The sequence below is a fragment of the Delphinapterus leucas genome, chromosome 20, assembly GCF_059928025.1.
Source record: "Delphinapterus leucas isolate spDelLeu-1000000601 "Yukka" chromosome 20, BTC_Dleu_Yukka2, whole genome shotgun sequence".
Classification (NCBI taxonomy): domain Eukaryota; kingdom Metazoa; phylum Chordata; class Mammalia; order Artiodactyla; family Monodontidae; genus Delphinapterus; species Delphinapterus leucas.
This window is the reverse complement of record NC_143148.1, coordinates 45559830-45574256: the sequence shown is the minus strand read 5'-3', so window position 1 is coordinate 45574256 and position 14427 is coordinate 45559830. Positions and strand designations below refer to the sequence as shown.

Genomic DNA, 14427 nt, shown 5'->3' with positions numbered 1-14427 from the left:
AGGCCTTAGTGTCTTCATTTGTAAAATGAGTATACGAAGATAATAGCACCTAATTCATAGGATGGTGAGACTTAAAAGAGATTCTGTAAAATGTTGTTTCAGGTTGGGTTCCTAGGGAAGCAAACTCTCAGGTCAAACTTAACATTCAGGTTGTTTATTATTTATTAGGAAGTGCATTTTGGATCAACACCTGTGGGTGATGAGCTGTACTGCATCCCAACAAAGACCTCAGCCAACCCCATAGGTAAGTTTTCTCAGTGAGAGCTGACAATTGAGGGCTGTCTTCATTTAGGACTCCCATCAACTGGTGAAATAAGTCCTTCATTCCTGAGGGGGGTCTGGGTGGCATGTTACAGTGTCTACCAGAAGTATTTAGTAAGTGTTCAAGAAATATTAGTTATGTAGTAGTAACAGTGTATATTTACCTACTAGACCATTCTTATTTTTCATGATCCCAAACACTTGCTCCCATTATATATTTTAATTACAAGAGGCAGTATAGTGTTGTAGGAAGAGCATAGCTCTGGAACTGGAATTCTCGGCTTGAGTCCCATTTCCCCAACTCTTTGAATAGTGCCAGGCATGTGATATACGCTTTTGTGCTTATTGTTATTACTATTTTCTTTCTTCTCTTAAGTTAGACGTGTAGGTACTTTGGAATCAGAGAATTCTTGGTAAAAAACCCAGCTCTATCACTTACCAGCTGTTTTGATCATGGGCATGTTATTTAATGTGATACTCAGTTTTCACATCTATAAAATAGAAATAATGATGTCCTTCATAGAACGCACCAAGAATATGAAGGAATTACGAGCCTGTGCTTCATTTCCTTATCCGAAATATGGGAATATCTTACCCTTGGGATATTGTGAAGATTATGTGAGCTCATATATGAAAAGCACGTAGAATGATGCCTGACACGAGGTACACATTCAGTTAAGTGTTAGGTATATGACAACTGTATAAACCCCTCTACATAGTGCCTTGCATATGATAAGCACTCAGATATTATTTTTGAAGTCTGTCAAGGATGTTTTCTTTCTTCTCTCCTTTTAGCCTTTATTTCCTATTTCATCTGGCCTGCTGTTCCTTTCTTTTTGATTATTCCTTCCTCTTCCCTCACTTCCTTAAGGTTTTTGGATGTTATATGTGGGTCGACATTGAACCATATCCTCTAACAACTTTAAAAAAGTTAAATTTTTTTGGTTCTTGAGACAATAAAGCTGATGAGTGATTAAACATTATCTTCAGGTACAGGAAGGCTCTTGCTACAGAAGGGATGGTTGCCCTTCCTTGTGCATCTTCAGGACAGAAGAAGAGAAATAGACTTAAATGTTGCATAAATACAATATGGATGAACAAAGAGAATGATAGAATCTCCAACCCTAAGAGAGGCTAGACACAAAGAATATTCTTAATTTACCTAGAATAGCTGTGTACATGTGTTCCCAAAGAAAAGAGAAGATTCTTTTTTTCCTATGCATAATGAAAAGGTTATTTTAAAAATTTTTAATTTAATTTTTATTTCATATTGGAGTATAGTTGATTTACAATGTTGTGTTAGTTACTGGTGTACAGCAAAGTGATTCAGTTATACATATACATATATACATTCTTTTTCAGATTCTTTTCCCATATAAGTTATTACAGAATATTGAGTAGAGTTCCCTGTGCTATACAGTAGGTCCTTGTAGATGATCTATTTTATATACAGTCATGTGTATATGTTAATCCCAAGCTCCTAATTTATCCCTCCCCCCCCAACCTTTCCCCTTTGGTAACCATAAATTTGTTTTTGAAGTCTGTGAGTCTGTTCTGTTCTGTAAATTCCTTTGTATCATTTTTTAAGATTCCACATATAAGTGATATCTTATGTTATTTGTCTTTCTCTGTCTGACTTCACTTAGTATGATAATCTCTAGGTCCATCCATGTTGCTGCAAATGGCATTATTTCATTCATTTTTTATGGCTGAGTAATATTCCCTTGTATATATTTACCACATCTTCTTTATCCATTACTCTGTAGGTGAACATTTAGGTTGCTTTCATGTCTTGGCTATTGTAAACAGCACTGCAGTGAACTTTGGGGTGCATATATCCTTTTGAACCATGTTTTTTTTCCAGACATATGCCCAGGAGTGGGATTCCTGGATCATATGGTAGCTCTATTTTTAGTTTCTTAAGGAACCTCCATACTGTTCTGTATAGTGGCTGTACCAGTTTACATTCCCACGGACAGTGTAGGAGGGTTCCCTTTTCTCCACACCCTCTCAGTGCACGTGGAACCTTGTGCACACCCTGGAGTCTCTGTTTTCCCCAGTCCTGTGGAGCTCTTGCACTCGAGCCCTACTGGCCTCAAAGCCAAATGCTCTGGGCACTCCTCTTCTCAATGCCAGACCCCCAGGCTGGGTAGCCTCACATGGGTCTCAGAACTCTCAGTCTTGTGGGAGATCCTCTGTGATATAATTATTTTCCAGTTTGTGAGTCACCCAGCTGGCAGGTATGGGTTTTGATTATATTGTGAAAGCACCCCTCCTACCATCTTGTTGTGGCTTCTTCTTTGTCTTTAGATGTAGAATATGGTTTTTTTGGTAGGTTTCAGTCTTTTTTGTCAATGGTTCTTCAGCAGTTAGTTGTGATTTTGTTGTTTTCGTGAGAGGGGGTGAGCTCAAGTCCTTGTGCTCTGCCATCGTGTCTCTAACCCCTTGGGAAGATTCTAATGAATCCCATTCTAGCCCCACAATCATCTGATTCTGTTTTTCCCAAACATTTTAACTATAAATATTACCTGCTAGTGTGTACCTTGCTTGGGCTATATTCTGTTGTCATACTGTCCTTCCTGGTTTCATAATAGCTGATGCCCTTTATAAACATGTCAGAAAGGATCTCAGTTTGGCACAGCCATCTGCTATTTCTAACAACTTATAAACGTTTTCTCTTTACAGTAGTGTGTGATAGTAAATAATAAGGTAGCCATAACTTTCTTTTGCACTCCAGCAGAAATAAATAGCCTGAATAAATTCACCTTATTTATACACAGTTTTTTTTTATTATGCTTTAGATTTAAACACTGCCAAGTGTTAACATTTTACATTAAATTGTTATGTTGACAGGAATTTGATAGTATGATTATGGCCTTTATAATCAATCATGTAGAAAATCATCTTAATTAAATAAACAAAAACTTAAGGAAAAGGAACATTTTGCTTGAGTTTATTCCATGGGAATAAGAGGAAGAGTGGCACAAAATAGAAGCAGACATCTGTGGAAATAAAGGAGAAAAATCTGCAATTCTCAAAATCCTAGACTTCTCTTTTGAGGATATTATCATGTAAAGATCTAGGAAATACACATCTTCAAACATACCCATATATATATATATATATATATATATATATATATATATATATATGGGTATGTATATATAAAAGCTGTATTTTGATGGCAAAGCTATCATCCTCATCATACTTTGAACTACTGTAGCATCTCCTACCCAGGAATCTCAAATTCCCAGAAATTCTATACAATATAGTTATTACATGTTAAAATATATGAATCATAGACCTTTTCTTCATGCAAGTCCCTGGGAGTGTATGAATTATATCTCATTGTTTTTAGAACTTTTTCCTTGGGTTCCTCCTGATTATCTCCACTGAAGAGAGACCTGTGCCCTGTTGGTAAGTTTTTTAGAGACTTCATGGCACAGGAATATTCTCAATTATATTTTGTCATTAAGACATCATTCCTCAAGAATTTGAGGAAGCTAGATGGATTGTGGATGTGAGTGTGTGTGTGTAACACAGGAGAAGTTCTTTTTTTCTTATCTCTTGTGCTTGGCATGTAGTTGGTGCCCAATAAATAATAATAGTTGAGTGAGTCCATAAACATAAGTTGTTTTTTTACAGTTATTCTTTTGAAATGCTGTATTTTTGTTACATCAATGTCCAAAAGAGTTCTGGAATTGCTTTCAGACCCTGCAGTACAGTCTTTTGAATGCACTCATCTTTTCATATCAGTTAACATGAACTGAGTGCCTATGGTGTGTGTGTGTTTATTTATTTATTAATTTATTTATCATCATGATTTCACCCATCAGTAGTTTATTTATTTTTTACTTGATACTGGGAAGTTTCTGTTGTTAATATATATATATATTTTACATCTTTATTGGAGTATAATTGCTTTACAATGGTATGTTAGTTTCTGCTTTATAACAAAGTGAATCAGTTATACATATACATATGTTCCCATATCTCCTTCCTCTTGCGTCTCCCTCCCTCCCACCCTCCCTATCCCACCCATCCACGTGGTCACAAAGCACAGAGCTGATCTCCCTGTGCTATGTGGCTGCTTCCCACTAGCTATGTATTTTACGTTTGGTAGTGTATATATGTCCATGCCACTCTCTCACTTTGTCACAGCTTACCCTTCCCCCTCCCCATATCCTCAAGTCCATTCTCTAGTAGGTCTGTGTCTTTATTCCCGTCTTACTCCTAGGTTCTTCATGACATTTTTTTTCTTATATTCCATATACATGTGTTAGCATACGGTATTTGTCTTTCTCTTTCTGACTTACTTCACTCTGTATGACAGACTCTAGGTCCATCCACCTCACTACAAATAACTCAATTTCGTTTCTTTTTATGGCTGAGTGATATTCCATTGTATATATGTGCCACATCTTCTTTATCCATTCATCCGATGATGGGCACTTAGGTTGTTTCCATCTCCTGGCTATTGTAAATAGAGCTGCAATGAACATTTTGGTACATGACTCTTTCTGAATTTTGGTTTTCTCAGGGTATATGCCCAGTAGTGGGATTGCTGGGTCATGTGGTAGTTCTATTTGTAGTTTTTTAAGGAACCTCCATACTGTTCTCCATAGTGGCTGAACCAATTCACATTCCCACCAGCAGTGCAAGAGTGTTCCCTTTTCTCCACACCCTCTCCAGCATTTATTGTTTGTAGATTTTTTGATGATGGCCATTCTGACTGGTGTGAGATGATATCTCATTGTAGTTTTGATTTGCATTTCTCTAATGATTAATGATGTTGAGCATTCTTTCATGTGTTTGTTGGCAGTCTGTATATCTTCTTTGGAGAAATGTCTATTTAGGTCTTCTGCCCATTTTTGGATTGGGTTGTTTGTTTTTTTGTTATTGAGCTGCATGAGCTGCTTGTAAATTTTGGAGATTAATCCTTTGTCAGTTGCTTCATTTGCAAATATTTTCTCGCATTCTGAGGGTTGTCTTTTGGTCTTGTTTATGGTTTCCTTTGCTGTGCAAAAGCTTTGAAGTTTCATTAGGTCACATTTGTTTTTTTTTGTTTTTATTTTCCATTTCTCTAGGAGGTGGGTCAAAAAGGATCTTGCTGTGATTTATGTCATAGAGTGTTCTGCCTATGTTTTCCTCTAAGAGTTTGATAGTTTCTGGCCTTACATTTAGGTCTTTAATCCATTTTGAGCTTATTTTTGTGTATGGTGTTAGGGAGTGTTCTAATCTCATACATTTACATGTAGCTGTCCAGTTTTCCCAGCACCACTTATTGAAGAGGCTGTCCTTTCTCCACTATACATTCCTGCCTCCTTTATCAAAGATAAAGTGACCATATGTGGGTGGCTTTATCTCTGGGCTTTCTATCCTCCTATTCCATTGATCAATCTTTCTGTTTTTGTGCCAGTACCATACTGTCTTGATTACTGTAGCTTTGTAGTATAGTCTGAAGCCAGGGAGCCTGATTCCTCCAGCTCCGTTTTTCTTTCTCAAGATTGCTTTGGCTATTTGGGGTCTTTTGTGTTTCCATACAAATTGTGAAATTTTTTGTTCTAGTTCTGTGAAAAATGCCAGTGGTAGTTTGATAGGGATTGCATTCAATCTGTAGATTGCTTTGGGTAGTAAAGTCATTTTCACAATGTTGATTCTTCCAATCCAAGAACATGGCACATCTCTCCATCTGTTTGTATCATCTTTAATTTCTTTCATCAGTGTCTTATAATTTTCTGCATACAGGTCTTTTGTCTCCTTAGGTAGGTTTATTCATAGATATTTTATTCTTTTTGTTGCAGTGGTAAATGGGAGTGTTTTCTTGATTTCACTTTCAGATTTTTCATCATTAGTGTATAGGAATGCCAGAGATTTCTGTGCATTAATTTTGTATCCTGCTACTTTACCAAATTCATTGATTAGCTCTAGTAGTTTTCTGGTAGCATCTTTAGGATTCTCTATGTATAGTATCATGTCATCTGCAAAGAGTGACAGCTTTACTTCTTCTTTTCCGATTTGGATTCCTTTTATTTCCTTTTCTTCTCTGATTGCTGTGGCTAAAACTTCCAAAACTATGTTGAATAAGAGTGGTGAGAGTGGGCAACCTTGTCTTGTTCCTGATCTTAGTGGAAATGCTTTCAGTTTTTCACCATTGAGGATGATGTTGGCTGTGCGTTTGTCATATATGGCCTTTATTATGTTGAGGAAAGTTCCCTCTATGCCTACTTTCTGCAGGGTTTTTATCATAAATGGGTGTTGAATTTTGTCGAAAGCTTTCTCTGCATCTATTGGGATGATCATATGGTTTTTCTCCTTCAATTTGTTAATATGGTGTATCACGTTGATTGATTTGTGTATATTGAAGAATCCTTGCATTCCTGGAATAAACCCCACTTGATCATGGTGTATGATCCTTTTAATGTGCTGTTGGATTCTGTTTGCTAGTATTTTGTTGAGGATTTTTGCATCTATGTTCATCAGTGATATTGGCCTGTAGTTTTCTTTCTTTGTGATATCCTTGTCTGGTTTTGGTATCAGGGTGATGGTGGCCTCGTAGAATGAGTATGGGAGTGTTCCTTTCTCTGCTATATTTTGGAAGAGTTTAAGAAGGAGAGTTATTAGCTCTTCTCTAAATGTTTGATAGAATTCGCCTGTGAATCCATCTGGTCTTCGGCTTTTGTTTGTTGGAAGATTTTTAATCACATTTTCTATTTCAGTGCTTGTGATTGGTCTGTTCATATTTTCTATTTCTTCCTGATTCATTCTTGGCAGGTTGTGCATTTCTAGAATTTGTCCATTTCTTCCACGTTGTCCATTTTATTGGCACAGAGTTGCTTGTAGTAATCTCTCACGATCTTTTGTATTTCTGCAGTATCAGTTGTTACTTCTCCTTTTTCATTTCTAATTCTATTGATTTGAGTCTTCTCCCTTTTTTTCTTGACGAGTCTGGCTAATGGTTTATCAATTTTATTTATCTTCTCAAAGAACCAGCTTTTAGTTTTATTTATCTTTGCTATCATTTCCTTCATTTCTTTTTCATTTATTTCTGATCTGATCTTTATGATTTCTTTCCTACTGCTAACTTTGGGGTTTTTTTGTTCTTTGTGTAATTGCTTTAGGTGCAAGGTTAGGTTGTGTATTCGAGATGTTTCTTGTTTCTTAAGGTAGGATTGTATTGTTATAAACTTCCCTCTTAGAACTGCTTTTGCTGCATCCCATAGGTTTTGGGTCATCGTGTCTCCATTGTCATTTGTTTCTAGGTATTTTTTGATATCCTCTTTGATTTCTTCAGTGATCACTTCGTTATTAAGTAGTGTATTGTTTAGCCTCCATGTGTTTGTATTTTTTGCAGATCTTTTCCTGTAATTGATATCTAGTCTCATAGCGTTGTGGTTGGAAAAGATACTTGATACAATGTCAATTTTCTTAAATTTACCAAGGCTTGATTTGTGATCTATCCTGGAGAATGTTCCATGAGAACTTGAGAAAAATGTGTATTCTGTTGTTTTTGGATGGAATGTCCTATAAATATCAATTAAGTCCATCTTGTTTAATATATCATTTAAAGCTTCTGTTTCCTTATTTATTTTCATTTTGGATGATCTGTCCATTGGTGAAAGTGGAGTGTTAAAGTCCCCTACTATGAATGTTTTACTGTCGAATTCCCCTTTTATGGCTGTTAGTATTTGCCTCAAGTATGGAGGTGCTCCTATATTGGGTGTGTAAATATTTACAATTGTTATATCTTCTTCTTGGATCGATCCCTTTATAATTATGTAGCATCCTTCTTTATCTCTTCTAATAGTCTTTATTTTAAAGTCTATTTTGTCTGATATGAGAATTGCTACTCCAGCTTTCTTTTGGTTTCCATTTGCATGGAATATCTTTTTTCATCCCCTTACTTTCAGTCTGTATGTGTCTCTAGGTCTGAAGTGGGTCTCTTGTAGACAGCATATATATGGGTCTTGTTTTTGTATCCATTCAACCAGTCTGTGTCTTTTGGTGGGAGCATTTAATCCATTTACATTTAAGTAGTTATTGATATATATGTTCCTATTCCCATTTTCTTAATTGTTTTGGGTTTGCTATTGTAGGTCTTTTCCTTCTCTTGTGTTTCTTGCCTAGAGAAGTTCCTTTAGGATTTGTTGTAAAGCTGGCTTGGTGGTGCTGAACTCTCTTAGCTTTTGCTTGTCTGTAAAGTTTTTAATTTCTCCATCAAATCTGAATGAGATCCTTGCTGGGTAGAGTTATCTTGGTTGTAGGTTTCTCTCCTTCATCACTTTAAATATGTCCTGCCAGTCCCTTGTGGCTTGCAGAGTTTCTGCTGAAAGATCAGCTGTTAACCTTATGGGGATTCCCTTGTGTGTTATTTGTTGTTTTTCTCTTGCTGCTTTTAATATGTTTTCTTTGTATTTAATTTTTGACAGTTTTATTAATATGTGTCTTGGTGTGTTTCTCCTTGGATTTATCCTGTATGGGACTCTCTGTACTTCCTGGACTTGATTAAACTATTTCCTTACCCATATTAGGGAAGTTTTCAACTATAATCTCTTCAAATATTTTCTCAGTCCCTTTCTTTTTCTCTTCTTCTTCTGGAACCCCTATAATTCAAATGTTGGTACGTTTAATGTTGTCCCAGAGGTGTCTGAGACTGTCCTCAGTTCTTTTCATTCTTTTTTCTTTATTCTGTTCTGCAGTAGTTATTTCCACTATTTTATCTTCCAGGTCACTTATCCATTCTTCTGCCTCAGTTATTCTGCTATTGATCCCATCTAGAGTATTTTTCGTTTCATTTATTGTGTTGTTCATTGTTGCTTGTTTCATCTTTAGTTCCTCTAGGTCCTTGTTAAATGTTTCTTGCACTTTCTCTATTCTGTTTCCAAGATTTTGGATCATCTTTACTATCATTATTCTGAATTCTTTTTCAGGTAGACTGCCTATTTCCTCTTCATTTGTTAGGTCTGGTGGGTTTTTATCCACTCCTTCATCTGCTGTCTGTTTTTCTGTCTTCTCATTTTGCTTATCTTACTGTGTTTGGGGTCTCCTTTTTTCAGGCTGCAGGTTCGTTGTTCCCATTGTTTTTGGTGTCTGTCCCCACTGGCTAAAGTTGGTTCAGTGGGTTGTGTAGTCTTCCTGGTGCAGGGGACTAGTACCTGTGTTCTGGTGGATGAGGCTGGATCTTGTCTTTCTGGTGGGCAGGTCCACGTCTGGTGGTGTGTTTTGGGGTGTCTGTGGACTTATGATTTTAGGCAGCCTCTCTGATGATGGGTGGGGTTGTGTTCCTGTCTTGCTAGTTGTTTGGCATAGGGTGTGCAGAACTGTCGCTTGCTGGTCGTTGAGTGAAGCTGGGTGCTGGTGTTGAGATGGAGATCTCTGGGAGATTTTCGCCATTTGATATTATGTGGAGCTGGGAGGTCTCTTGTGGACCAGTGTCCTGAAGTTGGCTCTCCCACCTCAGAGGCACAGCACTGACTCCTGGCTGCAGCACCAAGAGCCTTTCATCCACACGGCTCAGAATAAAAGGGAGAAAAAGTAGAAAGAAAGAAAGATAGAAGGAAAGAGAGAGAGAGAGAGGTAGGAAGGAAGAAGTTAAATAAAGATAAAATAAAGTTATTAAAATAAAAAATAATTATTAAGAAAAAAAAATTTTTAAAGAAAAAAAAAAAGGATAGCTAGAACCCGAGGACAAATGGTGAAAGCAAAGCTATACAGACAAAATCTCCCACAGAAGCATACACATACACACTCACAAAAAGAGGAAAAGGGGAAAAAATCATAAATCTTGCTCTCAAAGTCCACCTCCTCAATTTGGGATGATTCGTTGTCTATTCAGGTATTCCACAGATGAAGGGTACATCAAGTTGATTGTGGAGCTTTAATCCGCTGCTTCTGAGGCTGCTGGGAGAGATTTCCCTTTCTCTTTGTTCGCACAGCTCCCGGGGCTCAGCTTTGGATTTGACCCCGCCTCTGCGTGTAGGTTGTCGGAGGGCGTCTGTTCTTCACTCAGACAGGACGGGGTTAAAGGAGCAGCTGGATCCCCGGACCCTGGCAGTGGCAGGCTGCACAGTCTCCCTGGAAGGGAGGTGTGGATAGTGACCTGTGCTCACACACAGGCTTCTTGGTGGCGGCAGCAGCAGCCTTAGCGTTTCATGCCCGTCTCTCGGGTCCATGCTGTTAGCCGCGGCTTGCGCCCGTCTCTGGAGCTCCTTTAAGCAGCGCTCTTAATCCCCTCTCCTCGCGCACCAGGAAACAAAAGAGGGAAGAAAAAGTCTCTTGCCTCTTCGGCAGGTCCAGACTTTGCCCCGGACTCCCTCCCGGCTAGCCGTGGTGCACTGACCCCCTGCAGGCTGTGTTCACGCCGCCAACCCCAGTGCTCTCCCTGGGATCCGACCGAAGCCCGCGCCTCAGCTCCAAGCCCTCGCCTCAGCTCCCAGCCCCCGCCCGCCCCGGCGGTGAGCAGACAAGCCTCTCAGGCTGGTGAGTGCTGGTCGGCACCGAATCTCTGTACGGGAATCTCTCCGCTTTGCCCTCCGCACCCCTGTTGCTGTGCTCTCCTCCGTGACTCTGAAGCTTTCCCCCTCTGCCACCCGCAGTCTCTGCCTGCGAAGGGGCTTCTTAGTGTGTGGAATCCCTTCCTCCTTCACAGCTCCCTCCCAGAGGTGCAGGCCCCATCCCTATTCTTTTGTCTCTGTTTATTTTTTCTTTTGCCCTACCGAGGTACGTGGGGAGTTTCTTGCCTTTTGGGAGATCTGAGGTCTTCTGCCCGTGTTCAGTAGGTGTTCTGTAGGAGTTGTTCCACGTGTGGATGTATTTCTGGTGTATCTGTGGGGAGGGAGGTGATCTCCCTGTCTTACTCTTCCGCCATCTTCCCCCTCGCTCCCTCCATTTATTTTTAATTATAGCAGTTGCCTGCCAATCTTCCATCTGTTAGTAACTGAGTGCTGAAAGGGGACAATGAAAAATAAGAAATGGTTCCACTCCTCCAAGAGTTATAAATTAGCAATGTATGTACAAATTAAAATGTATGTACAAATTCTATTTGTAGAAGTATCTGAGTGAGTTTCACGAAAGAGATAGCATCTCAGATGGAACTTGATGGATGTGGACAGCAGGCACAGTGAAAATTGTAACCAAGACCCAAAAGCAGAAAAGCATTTAGTTTGGTCAGAGAATGATGAATAGTAGTTAAGCTAGGAAAAAAAACAGGGAGGTAGATCTCTGGAGCCAGAATCCCTGAGTAAAAATCTCAGTAGTGATACATATTGCCTGCGTTCTTTGACAGGTGACTTGAACTCTGTGTCTTGGTTCCTCATCTGTAAAATGGGGATAATATTTTTACCTACCTTATAGGGTTGATTTGTAGAATAATATGTGTAACCACCTAGAATAATGCTGGGCACATAGCAAGTACTATGTAAGTGTTAGAAGATGAGAGAGTGGAGAATCTTCCCTGGAAGCCACTGAAAGTTTTTGAGCAAGAGGGCAAAAAGATAGGAGTTATGCTTTGAGAAGATGATCTTGGTGGTACTGTGCATAATTGATCATCAGAAATACATTAGTTAAAAGAGAGAGGTCTTGGAAGGAGAAATGAGGGCTTGGACTGGGACACTGACTGAGGGAATGAAAGAGAAAAGATGGATGCAAAAGAATCATAAGGTCCCTAACGACACATGCATACTAACTTCTAAAGCTTTTGAATTGAGAGTATCTTTGTTTTTGAAACAATCAAGAGTCATTTGGAAATAAGTCTAGTGATAAAGGTGGGAGATTTTTAGTTATATAACAAAAAAGATGAATTTTAATAGTAGTTAGGTGGATTTTGTCTATGGCTTCTGAAACTGATACTCAAGGCAATTCCAGAAGAAATTTGCTAGAAAACAAAAAGTGTATAGTACATTTATCAATGGAATAGATATGTAATTTTCCCCACTGTAAGGGAAAATCCTCACTTGGTTGTATGAATGTTAGTGTACTTATTTAATCATCAGTAATATTGTACATAATTGTTTAATGAAAACATTTAATAAAGTTTAAAAATAAGTCATAATTTATTATGATAATTTCTTGCATACATTCTTATAGAATGAGGATAAAAATACTTAAAGGATAAGGACCATAATTTGGCCTTTTATTCATTTTACTTACCATTTTCTGCTAATATATGTACCTCTTGGATGTTACCACATCTTGTTGATATTCTTTCTTTCTGTTAATATTTGTTTTTATATTCTATTAAAAAAATACCAGCTACTTAAAATAGAAAAAGGAAGGGAGGGTGGGCAAGCCAGGATTTTTCAACTTTAGTAACGACGGAAGCTGGAGATGAGACTTCTGTTACACTTGGGTGATCTGAAAGGCTTTGCATAGCTGTTCAGAGATGCATTCTTGCACTGCCATTTTCTATATTCTATTGCAGTCCTGATAACATTGGGTTTATTAAGGGTCTCTTTACCATATTATTTGCCTTTGTGCAGTTCACTAAATGTTGTCCTCTGTGCTGATTCTATCAGCTTTCTCACTTTACACCTGCCCTGGAATGATGATAAAGGACCGAAAGTTTCCCTGAAAGAATTTCATATGAAACATTGAACACTATGTTTTACTTAAGACATCCTTTTCAGGTAAATGAACCACAATGCAAGTTTTTAAAGTTAAATCGCTACAAATGTTTCCAAGATAAACATACAACTTATAAATCTTTAAAAATTATCAATTAATGAATACATAATGGGATATACATTTGCATGATAATCCACAAAATACAATGATTAATAATGAGCAGTCAGGAAGGGCTCTTGTGACTGGAGACTACACCAAGAGCGGGGTTCCTTTCCACCCGATATGTCCAAGGAACTCGACATCTGTTTTCATTTCCCATAGTGAAAAAAGGTTTGAAACAATGTGTGATATCCTAAAAAAGAAACAGAACTCCTTGATGAATTAAGAGCAGAAATCTGGATGGAAGTCATTGTGAACTGTAATCTCTGCCTCTGGTTGAAAAGAAAAGACAGTAGGAAAATCCTTCAGTCATCAATTTAACCAAAAACGTCAAGACTGCCATTGGAGATACTGGAAGGAACTGGGTTCTCTGTCAATTCCAACATAGGATTTTCTTATTGATATTTGTTACCTAAGCCTTATTTTGCAAATGAAAACATAGAAAAAAATCATTTGGCAGCAAAAATGCCAGTAATTATTTTTGAAACATAATTGCTTCTCAGCTTAAGGTTAACCATTTGCTACCTGTATCTTCTGCCAAATCCAAATATAATGGGTTTGCCAAGCCCAGTAGTGGGAGATTGAGCGGCAAGAGACAGATTCAGGCTGCTAATTCTTCAGTATAACATCAGGCCAGTGAAACTGGAATGGGATGAAACCCATGATGGGCACATTCCAAATTCCTAGGTAAATCAGCAAAGGAAACATATGAACATCCAAGAGTGTGAGATTGAATTCTCAGCCCTGGATGCCATTCTCTCCTTGAGTACTCAGAAAATTCAAAATTAACTCTTGGTTATAAACAAAAAAAATTACCTGCTGTGACTGACTGGTTTTCATTTGTTAGCTGTGACATCTTAGTCTGTTTGGGCTGCTGAAACAAAACACCATAGACTAGGTGGCTTATAAACAGCAGAAATTTATTTCTCACAGTTCTAGAGACCGGGAAGTCCAAGGTCAAGTTATCAGCAGATTTGGTGTCTGGTGAGAACCTGCTTCTCGGCCTATAGATGGCTGTCTTTTCTTGGTCTTCACATGGGCAAGAGGTGTGAGGGATTTTTCTGGGGTTTCCTTTATAAGGGTACTAATCCCATTCATGAGAGCTCTGCCTTTATGACCTAAACATCTCCCAAAGGCCCCAGCTTCTAACACTACCACATTGAGGGAATAGGTTTCAGCATACAAATTTTGGGGGAACACAAATATTCAGTCTCTAGCACAGGATGTTATCTTGTAGCTATTCAGGGCAGCAAACTTGTACTAGTCTGAAAAGCAGAAATAAAAACTTCACTTTTTTCAGGGACATTTCTGGCTAATGAAAGTAAGAACTTTACTGTCTGTTAGAAATGGCAATAAAAACTCCAAAAGTCTTTGAAAAAACACATTTTGTTACTCTTCTACATTCTACTGACTGTCCTTCTTACCAGTGCTTTGAAAGGAATTTGA

General features: G+C 38.2%; 1 long non-coding RNA gene across 1 annotated transcript in view; it reads left to right on the top strand.

Annotated features, from left to right (window-relative positions):
- LOC111179568 (uncharacterized) overlaps positions 1-14427 on the top strand; it is a 205834-nt gene that overhangs the window by 70444 nt on the left and 120963 nt on the right. The window contains exon 3 of the long non-coding RNA XR_016391017.1: positions 169-244. This is a non-coding gene — a long non-coding RNA (uncharacterized LOC111179568). The remainder of the gene's footprint in view (positions 1-168; positions 245-14427) is intronic.